This window comes from Salvia splendens, chromosome 8, assembly GCF_004379255.2.
Source record: "Salvia splendens isolate huo1 chromosome 8, SspV2, whole genome shotgun sequence".
Lineage (NCBI taxonomy): Eukaryota > Viridiplantae > Streptophyta > Magnoliopsida > Lamiales > Lamiaceae > Salvia > Salvia splendens.
The window spans coordinates 23651095-23660890 of NC_056039.1; the positions used below are offsets into that span (position 1 = coordinate 23651095).

The following is a 9796-nucleotide window of genomic DNA, read 5'->3' on the forward strand; positions in this document are numbered from 1 at the left end:
ATGAGACAGAAAATACTAGCATTGATATTTATTTTCACCTTGGTGCCTTCATCATTTCTTACAACAGCGGAGAAAAATGGAAAGAAACAAACTGAAGCGCTATACAATTTTTACACGAATAAGGTGAGGGAGAATAGTAAGATTGACACGAGTGATTTCAATCCAGAAAGCATTGATTTTGGTGAAATAGAAATTACAGCTGAAAAAGGGCAGAAAGAGAATGACAGAATAAAGAGATTGCCTGGACAACCAAAGGTTGAGTTCAAGCAATACGGTGGATATGTGACCGTTGATCGGTCGGCGGGGCGAGCTTACTATTACTACTTTGTAGAAGCCCACCACTCTCCCCGATCATCGCCTCTTCTTCTTTGGCTCAATGGAGGTACTACTATTTAATCGAATTTATCTATGTATCACGAATAACACTAATGGCTAAACTAGGATTCGTGATGTAGAAACGTATAAAGAATTACTGAATTTGTGGGTAATAAGAGAAACTATAGTTACTTATAAACATAAATAATCTTATTAATAAAAACTGCTTTTGATGTTTGAATAGGACCAGGGTGTTCTTCTCTTGGTTTCGGGGCAATGGAGGAAGTCGAGCCTTTTCGGGTTCACAGCGATGCCCGAACACTCTACCTAAATAAGTTCTCATGGAACCATGGTCTCTCTTTAGGAGTCTAGCTAGGGTGTTAGTGTTGGGTCAAGTGGATTTGATACAAACTAAGATTGTTGTCTTTCAGCTGCAAATGTGCTATTTTTGGAGTCACCGGCAGGAGTTGGGTTCTCGTATTCGAATAGATCAACGGAGACAGAAGAAGCGCCATCGACAACTACAATTTCTTGGTGAATTGGTTGGAGAGATTTCCTGAATACAAAGATAGGGATTTCTACATTGCAGGAGAGAGTTATGGTGGCCATTATATACCACAATTGGCACAAACCATTCTTTACCACAACCAAAACCCTAACCATATTAACAACACCATCATCTAGTGATGCCCACGGTTCGAAAACCAGCGGTTCCAGTTTGTAGGAAGACGGAACCGGAACCGGACCGTGAGGCTATTTCACGGTTCCGGTTCCAGTTCGAAAACCGGCGGTTCCGGTTTGTAGGAAGACGGAACCGGAACCGGACTATGAGGCTATTTCACGGTTCAGGTTCCGAACCGCCGGTTTTTGGACGGTTTTCACGGTTCCGATTCGAAAACCGGCGATTTCGCGGTTCGTTTTTTTTTTGCTATGTAATTTGAAATTTGGACTTATACAATAAATTGGAACAAGACAACAGATAATTTAAATTGAAATAAGACGAATAAGGTGAAAATCATATCAATTTTATTGAATTTGAGTTGTAAGTTTGTAACGGACAACAATACATTACAGTTTACAATACATATACAACATACAACAATGTAATATAATTTACAAGTGTCGTCGGAACGTAAATAAAAAAATGAAATGGGGAAAAAGGAAAAAAATTGAAAAGGGCTTGAGCTCAACTTAAACTTTCAAAGTTAAACTTTTCAAATTTAAGTTGAGTTGTCTACGTATCCACAATTTTATTGAGGAATCAAAGCCCACGTAGTTCTCTTACCTTGCTTACCTTTTAGGTCGGCCGTGCTCGCCATTCACCCCCCCTCCCCCCGTCATTGATATTGTTGAGCGCCCTCGCTTCCGACCTCGTCATCGCCATCGGTGGAAAACTCTTCACCATCACTCTCTACACGGAAGTCGAAATCCGGCTCTTGTGCTCTCATGTCCGCCTTTGCCCAATCATCAAGTAACATAGTGGCTTCCATGTTTTTGGCGGAGAGATTGCTCCTTTTGTCGTCTAGGACACAACCGCCGACACTAAAAGCTTGCTCAACGGCGACAGTGGAAGCGGGAACAGCGAAAATTTCCTTAGCCATTATCGAGAGTATCAGAAACTCTTTGTCATGTGTTCTCCACCAATTAAGGACGTCAATTTGTTGAGTAGGAGGACCTGCATCTTGAAAAATAGAGCGCGATTCCAAATATATATCTAACTTACTAGTAGCTCTAGTCCTATTGGTTGTAGCACCGTATAGATCTTGCAATTGTGATACTACGTCTGGATCAATCATGACATTGCTATAGTTCCCGCCACCAAAATCAAATGTAGAAGGACTAGGAGGAGCACGTACCTGGTGAGCGGTGTTATACCGCATTTCATATTCCGCGTGAAGAGCACGAAGTGCACTATCTAACCTTAGTTTGATTTCATCAACATTCAGAAGACTTAGTTCGAAGCATTCGCCTCTTGTCAAGCCCATTTCACGAAGTTGAGAAAAATACAAATCGTGCAAACAACCATAGTACATGTCTAAAATTTTATGAACACCATGCAACTTCCACTTTGGATCCAAGCATTTTGCAATCAAAAACACATTTGGAATACGAGCAAAATATTTTAACCATTTCAACCATATAAAACAAAATAGCCTTCAACTCTATGAATTGAGTATTTTTCACACATGTCTTAAAACCAATTGCCACATACATGTAATGCTCCAAAACGCGCACAGAGGTAGGATAATAAACACCAGATAACTCAACAGTGGCATTTTTGAAAGCTTGGAATAATCGAAACAAATCCATGATGTGGTCCCAACAAGAGGGTATCAAAAGCAAATCACAAGGAACATGCGGGCAAGTTCTAAAAAATAACATAAATATTCAATGTGGTTCAAGGTCGACTCCAACATATCGTACGTCGAGTTCCAACGAGTTGAAATATCCAAACGAAAATTGGTGTACCTGCACTGCTTGCTATGACTATATTTCTTCCAAGCTCTACCAATAGGAGTTTTGTTATGAATCAAACTAACAACAGTTCTAATAGGATCAACATACTTTTACCACAAATCGATCGCATCTTGAACACACAAATTCAAAATATGGGCAATACATCGCACATGAAAATATTTGCCATCAATAATAGGAGAACATGCACTGATGAGTTCATCTATACTGACAGTGTTAGCGCTTGCATTATCAAAACCAACGGAAAAAAATTTATTGATTAATTGAAATTCATTCAAAACTTGAATGATCAATTGAGCAATTGCTTGTGCAGTGTGTGGTGCGGGAAATTTCTGAAATGCAATCAAACGTTTGTTTAAAGTCCAACTGTGATCAACGAAATGCACAGTGATGCCCATATATGAATTTTTGCAAAAACAATCAGTCCACACATCAGAGCAAATTGAAACTTTATGACCCAAGTTAACAATAAACGTACCTAATTGCGCCTTCTTTTCCATGCATTGTCTAACAACAGCTCGAGTCATAGAAGTTCGACTCAATTTTCTTGCAGCGGCATTATAAACTTGTCGCATACTCAACTCAAACGCATCGTTATCAAAAGCATTGAACGGAAAATGTTTCATCACGACAAATCTAGACATCACATTAAGAGCATTTTTGTGATCATATTTTAAAAGAGTATTGCTACACATACCTGATGTTTGGGATGAACCCGTCCCACTCCCGACTCCATGTTGAAAGTTGAGTTGAGTTTGGGTTGGAGCGATACCAAACTCGACCGGATGCGCTTTCTCCATGTGACGGGTAAATGTACCATATCCTCCACCCTTTCAGAATGTGTATAGGTTTTCGCAATAGTTACAATACACATTATAAGTGTCCGGATCGATACTATCTTGTACCTTCTTGAAATGTTTCACCATGATGTTTGAGGTTAAAGACCTTTCAATTGGTTTAGGAGGTTGAGGAGGGTGTCCACGACCACGACCACCACGACGACTCCTTGGTGGTGGTGGGGGTGGCATTTCTTGAACCTCTTCCGCCTCTTCCTCCTCCTCCTCCTCCTCATCATCATCATCATCATCATCATCATCATCGTCGTCATCAAGATTCACAGGGGTTGGAATTTGTTGAGAATATGCACCGCGACCGGGAGCACCACTACCGGTACCAACATAAGCATCGCCTTGGGATTGAGAGCGAGAGAGAGCAATAGCATTGGCCATATCTTGCTCTTCTCGAATCTACAAAATAATATTTGTATTGTAAATATCAAATAGTAGAATTATGAACAATAATGTAATGTAATTCATAATTAATAATATTAGTAGATAATAATTATTAATCTGCCACGCATCCATGTTCCTTTGAGAAATCTCATCAATAACGGATCTTCGACTTGGCCTCTTGGACTTTCCCTTTCCCTTATCAACACGACCTTCTCGGGATGATGACATCTTGATAGTAACAAATTATATAGTAGAAAACTAGAAATATGGAATAATATATATTTTTTTTGTTTTAGCAATTGAGAAAGACAACTTATAGAACTACGGGAACAAGTATAAGTGTATAACAATGCGTAATAAGAGTAGCACTTGAATAATTCAAATGTAAGCACAATAGCACAAATGAGAAATGGGAGACAAAGAGAGAGAATTGAGAGATTGAAGAGAGAAACTCTTGTTAACACAAGAATTGAGTGAATGTAAGTGAGGATAGAAGGGGGTGTTTATAGATAAAAATGGGGGGGAAAATGGATGAATTTGAATTCAAATTCAGAATTAAAAACAAAATTGAATTTCGGCCGAAACCGGCGGTTTTGGTGTAAAACCGCCGGTTAACTGCCAGTTTTACCTCCAAAACCGCCGGTTTGGTCAACAAACCGCCTGCAAAACCGCTGCCAACCTGCAACGTGTCAGCCTCGTGTTCCGCACCGACACCGGAAACCACCAGTTTTGGCTGACAGAACCGCTTGAAAAAGCTGTGCACCCCTGACGCCTCGGTGACCACGCCGGAACCGTAAAACCGCTGGTTAACCGGCGGTTCGGTGACGGTTCCGGTTCGAAAAATCTTGAACCGGAACTGGACCGCGGTTCCAATTGCGACGGTTCCGGTTCGAAAAAATCGCCACGGTTCCGGTTCGGCGGTTAACCGCCGGAACCGGAAACCGTGGGCATGTCTACCATCATCAATCTCAAAGGGATTATTGTAAGTTCCATCCATAAAATACAAATATGGATTATGGGTCATGTTAAGTTGATAATTAACTTAAATTGCAAGTTGATAATTAACTTAAATTACAAATTATTTCAACTAAATTTTGTTGACATACAAATGTCTTCGTGTTAGACATGTAAAATAGATGTCTAACACAACAGAATTTAGTTAACATATAAATAATTTCATGTTAACATAGTTAGCAATTAGCAAATAGTTAACAACTGATCACGTCCCTATAGATTACTGATTATCTAGTTATGTTTAACTATGTACAGATTGGGAATCCCACAATTAACGATGAGACAGACTTAAAAAGAATGTATGAATATTATGAAAGTCATGCCCTCATTTCTAGACAGACTTTGAATCGCATCTTGAGATACTGTGATTTTACAGACAGCGGTAATGGCTTATCAACGCAATGCCTTATTGGAATTCTCGAATCCGAAAGAAACACTGCTGCTCTCGATGTTTATAATATTTATGCTCCAACTTGCAACACTTCTTCCCCAACTAATCAGGTATACTTCAATCTTTTTTTCACTCGGGTTTTGGTAATGGCGAGGAGAATAATGTGTAATTTAATTATTGGGTACGTGTCAATTAATTTAATCATATTGGCAAAAAAAATTCACAAAATTAGTTCTAACCAATCATGCAAACTTTACTAAAATATTACTCCCCCGTCCCACAAAAATATGCACTCTTTCCTTTTTAGTTCATCCCACAAGAATATGCACTTTATAATTTTGGAAAGTCTTTTCTCTCTAATGAGGTGGGACTCATTCTCAACTAACAATACTTTATTTACTTTTTCTCTCTACCTTTCTCTTACATTACCAATTTTACATTAAAACTCGTGCCGACCCCAAAGTGTATATTCTTTGGGGACGGAGGGAGTGCATCATTTCTTTAAAAATAGAAATTATTTTTATTTTTGTTCATATCTTAAAAATAAAAACTGTTTAGGAAGTGGACTCCCACAATTTACTAACACTACTCTACTTTTTTTTTCTTTTTTCTCTTACTTTCTCATTTTTCTCTTTTTCTCTTGCTTTACAAATTCATCTCTCTTACTTTACTTATTGTGCATTAAAATACATGTCATTTCAAAAGTTTCTATTTTTCAAAGATGGAGTATATCACAACGTTGACATTTTTCTCAATTATCCTATTACTTTAGAGTTGAGGGAAAATTATGTTAACCGGAAGCATATACTTTCGCCTAAGCTTATAATTATCTTTTTAATTCTAAAATCAATTACTTTTATGAGTGATATACAAGTTTTAAAAAAAATCAAGAATTTTGACTTACACATCATACACAACTTACTCCAATTACAAATAAATACGATAATTGAGAAAAATATCAACTAATAATATAAGTTATTAATTATCTATTTTCAAAAAAAATTAATTAACCAGAATCTAACCGAATTTTTTGAATTTTTTCCTCTTTAATTCATACTAGTCCATGTAAACGAAAATACGAAAATAACAACTAGTATGGAATTAAAATATGGTATATTAGTCTTAGCAAAATAATTAAAATTTTAATAAACAATATGTAGGAAGTCAAACCTGTTTATTTTGGGCTCTAGTCCAATACCAATTATCGTTACTGTGGGCTACTTTTTAGGAAGTTTTGTTGTGAAAAATCTCAAATTAGGTAATAGCATTACTAAATACAAAATCCTGCAGCATAAATTCTTGCTATTCCATATATTTTATTTACTTAATTAATTTATTGTGCAGGCAATGAACATTGATCCTGATCCTTGCATTGACCAATATGTGCATACATACCTCAACAGACCTGATGTTCAACAGGCCCTTCATGCTAACATCACCAACATTCCCTATGATTGGAAAGCATGCAGGTTACAACTTGCATTTATTATTCATCATTGTTTATTTTTTTAGATTTAAATTAATCCAAAAAAAATAAATTCAAGTACAGGAAAAATGCGCCCTGATAATATAGAGTAGTGATAAAATGCAAACTTTATATATTGTACAAACTCCTCAACACAGTTTCAATACAATGTCAACACAGTGTAAAATTTCAAAATTTTGATGTTAATACAGTGTCAACACAATGTCAGGACAACATCAACTATTGACACTATATTGACATTTTATGTTGCTATTATTTTATCATCTGTTGACATTTTTTAACGACTCATATTATAATTTGAAGTTTGTATAATATTTAAAGTATGCATTTGATTACATCCATGATAATATAACCTTTATAATTTATGGTATAATTTAATAGTTTATGCATTGTCTATTATAAATTGCAGCAAAGTGAATGGAGAATGGCAAGACAGCCCCGCAACTTCTCAAAGACTTGATCGCCGCTGGTCTTCGAGTTTGGATTTATAGGTAATTTCTACGTTTTAATCTCTTTATTTTTGCGAGAAACACTTTCATATTCATAATTAAAAAAATCATGTCAAAGTGATTTCTCCAATTGCTAATAGAAGTCTAATGGATTTCTATTATAACTATATAATTCATATCATAATCATTTTGTTTTTTTTAATTTATGCATAATTACGATCATTTCTATTCTGTAACAAACAAAATGAATTTTCCTAATTATTATGTTTTACAAAAATAATTAGTAAGACTCCTATGGTTCCATCTTAAAGTTAATTTTTTTTTGAAAGAGTGATTCATTTGACTTATATAATAGTAGTAGTTTTATATCTTTATTTACACCAATTTGAGATATTATTGTAATAGTTATTTTTGTTTTATTGGTAACACCTTACCTCAAGCCCTTCAAGGTAAACTTTAGAGGGATTGGGCATTTTTCTGATCGGTTTAGACCAATGCTTTATTGATCTAGCTCGAATTTAAAGTCCAGACATATTATTGTATTAGACATTTTTCTAGTGTCAGGATATACTAGTGGGTTAGTTAAATTTAGTTGGCGACCCGCTTTAATATCATGATAGAAATCTATAGGCCGCATCCTAAAATCAATTTGTAAAGGACGGAATAATTAATTAGACTTATTATAATTCTAGATCTCTTTTTACACCTATATGATATGTTATTATAATTTTTTATTTTTTTGATTTTCCACTAAGATACAAATTTTGGAACATATTACCTCTTCCGGTTTAAGAGCTAAATTTGTGGTCTATGTATATTGAGATATAGTACTATTAATAGGGTAAATTAATTAAGGGGTGTGTAAGAGTGGGGGTTTGGATGGAAGAGTACGGCAGTTACTTCAACAAAACTTTCAATTCAACCCTTGAAACTCAATCAAACAACTCCATGGCTTCCTTGGTACATTGATGACCATGTATTTAATTCAACCGCCACATACAACTTTCTTTTATTACTATAAGCAATAATATTTTTAATATATAAAAAGATATAATGGTTGAAATAATAAAATATGTTAATAATTGAGTGCAGGTTGGTGGGTATACACAAATATATGAAGGAAATTTAACATTTGCAACCGTGCGAGGAGCAGGACATCAAGTGCCTAGTTATCAACCTTCTCGAGCCCTTTTTCTTATCAAGCATTTTCTTCGTGGGAAACACCTCCCTACTTCTACAAACCTAACTCTCTTTTCTTCTTCTCATTATTAACTTTTATAATTGTTTGCATGTAAATATTTACGTAACTGTTTTCTTTTCGTGTCATTATTTGAATAATAATGATGATTGGAGATTAAGCCGAATATGTTAGAATTGAATCAAGCAATTCACATAATAATCTATACTCTATGATGAAAATCGAGATTATACATGGTAGAGTTGGGAGTATACATAGATACAAACTTGCCGGGCGAAAATTACACAGAAATAACAAGGAGAAAATTACACGGAATAAACTTGTAGAAAAAGGTAAGCTGAGTCGAGGAGTCCACTTTCCGCAAGACGAGATACATCCTGGTAGTGCTCTCCGATTGGTGTGTCTTCCCCAAAGATAAAACGACTTCGTCGATGAATTAGCAACAGCTCCGGCAAACGGGAGTAAGGCGAGAGCAGAGCATCGACGGGAAGATTATGCAGAGAGGGAGAGAGCGTGTATGCAAAATGCTTGAGTTTGTTGTGTGTAGAATGCAAGAGATGCATGTCTATTTATAGGCCAAGTCCACCCGCAGTGGTTGCTAGAGTCAACAGACATAATGTCTGTCATCAAGGCCATTGACCGTAACCGCCGGAGGTTACTGACTATTGCACTAGCCGTTGGGAACTGAAGGGACACGATGCATCTAGAACGAAGATCGACACTATTATATTTAATTCACAAAATTAAATACCTTGCGTGCATATAGATTTAATCATGGACTTAGGCATTTCCTACTTCTCAAGGGAAAGACACCATGCTGGTGCCCATTTCATGGCATTATCTCATCCCTTCACTGCCAAGAGGCCAAGAAAGTAGCTCAGGTCTTCTTGGATTTAATATTTAAATTGCATGGCATGCCAAATAAGATTGTGAGTAACAGAGGGATTGCTCAAATTTGATCTTGTTGGTATTATTCAGTTTGTAACCAGCAGTCAATAGGAATTTTTATGGTATTTCACGAGCAGTTTGCAAATGTATTTGACCTTTTTTAATGTCACTGAAACCATATGTAAAAATAATCTTCAGTCAGATTAATTCTAACGCAAACCATATTTTATTACTAAAAAATCGATGTGCCAACTCTTGGATGCTTGAAATGATGATCCAAATTTATTAGAAACCACCTCAATATAACAAAAACAAAAATAAGATAAGAAACTCTCGAGTACAGTCAGA

The 9796-nt window shown here is 36.1% G+C and overlaps 1 pseudogene; it reads left to right on the forward strand.

Annotated features, from left to right (window-relative positions):
* On the forward strand, positions 1 to 8634 carry LOC121745932 (annotated as a pseudogene).
* Positions 8635 to 9796: the final 1162 nt, after the last annotated feature.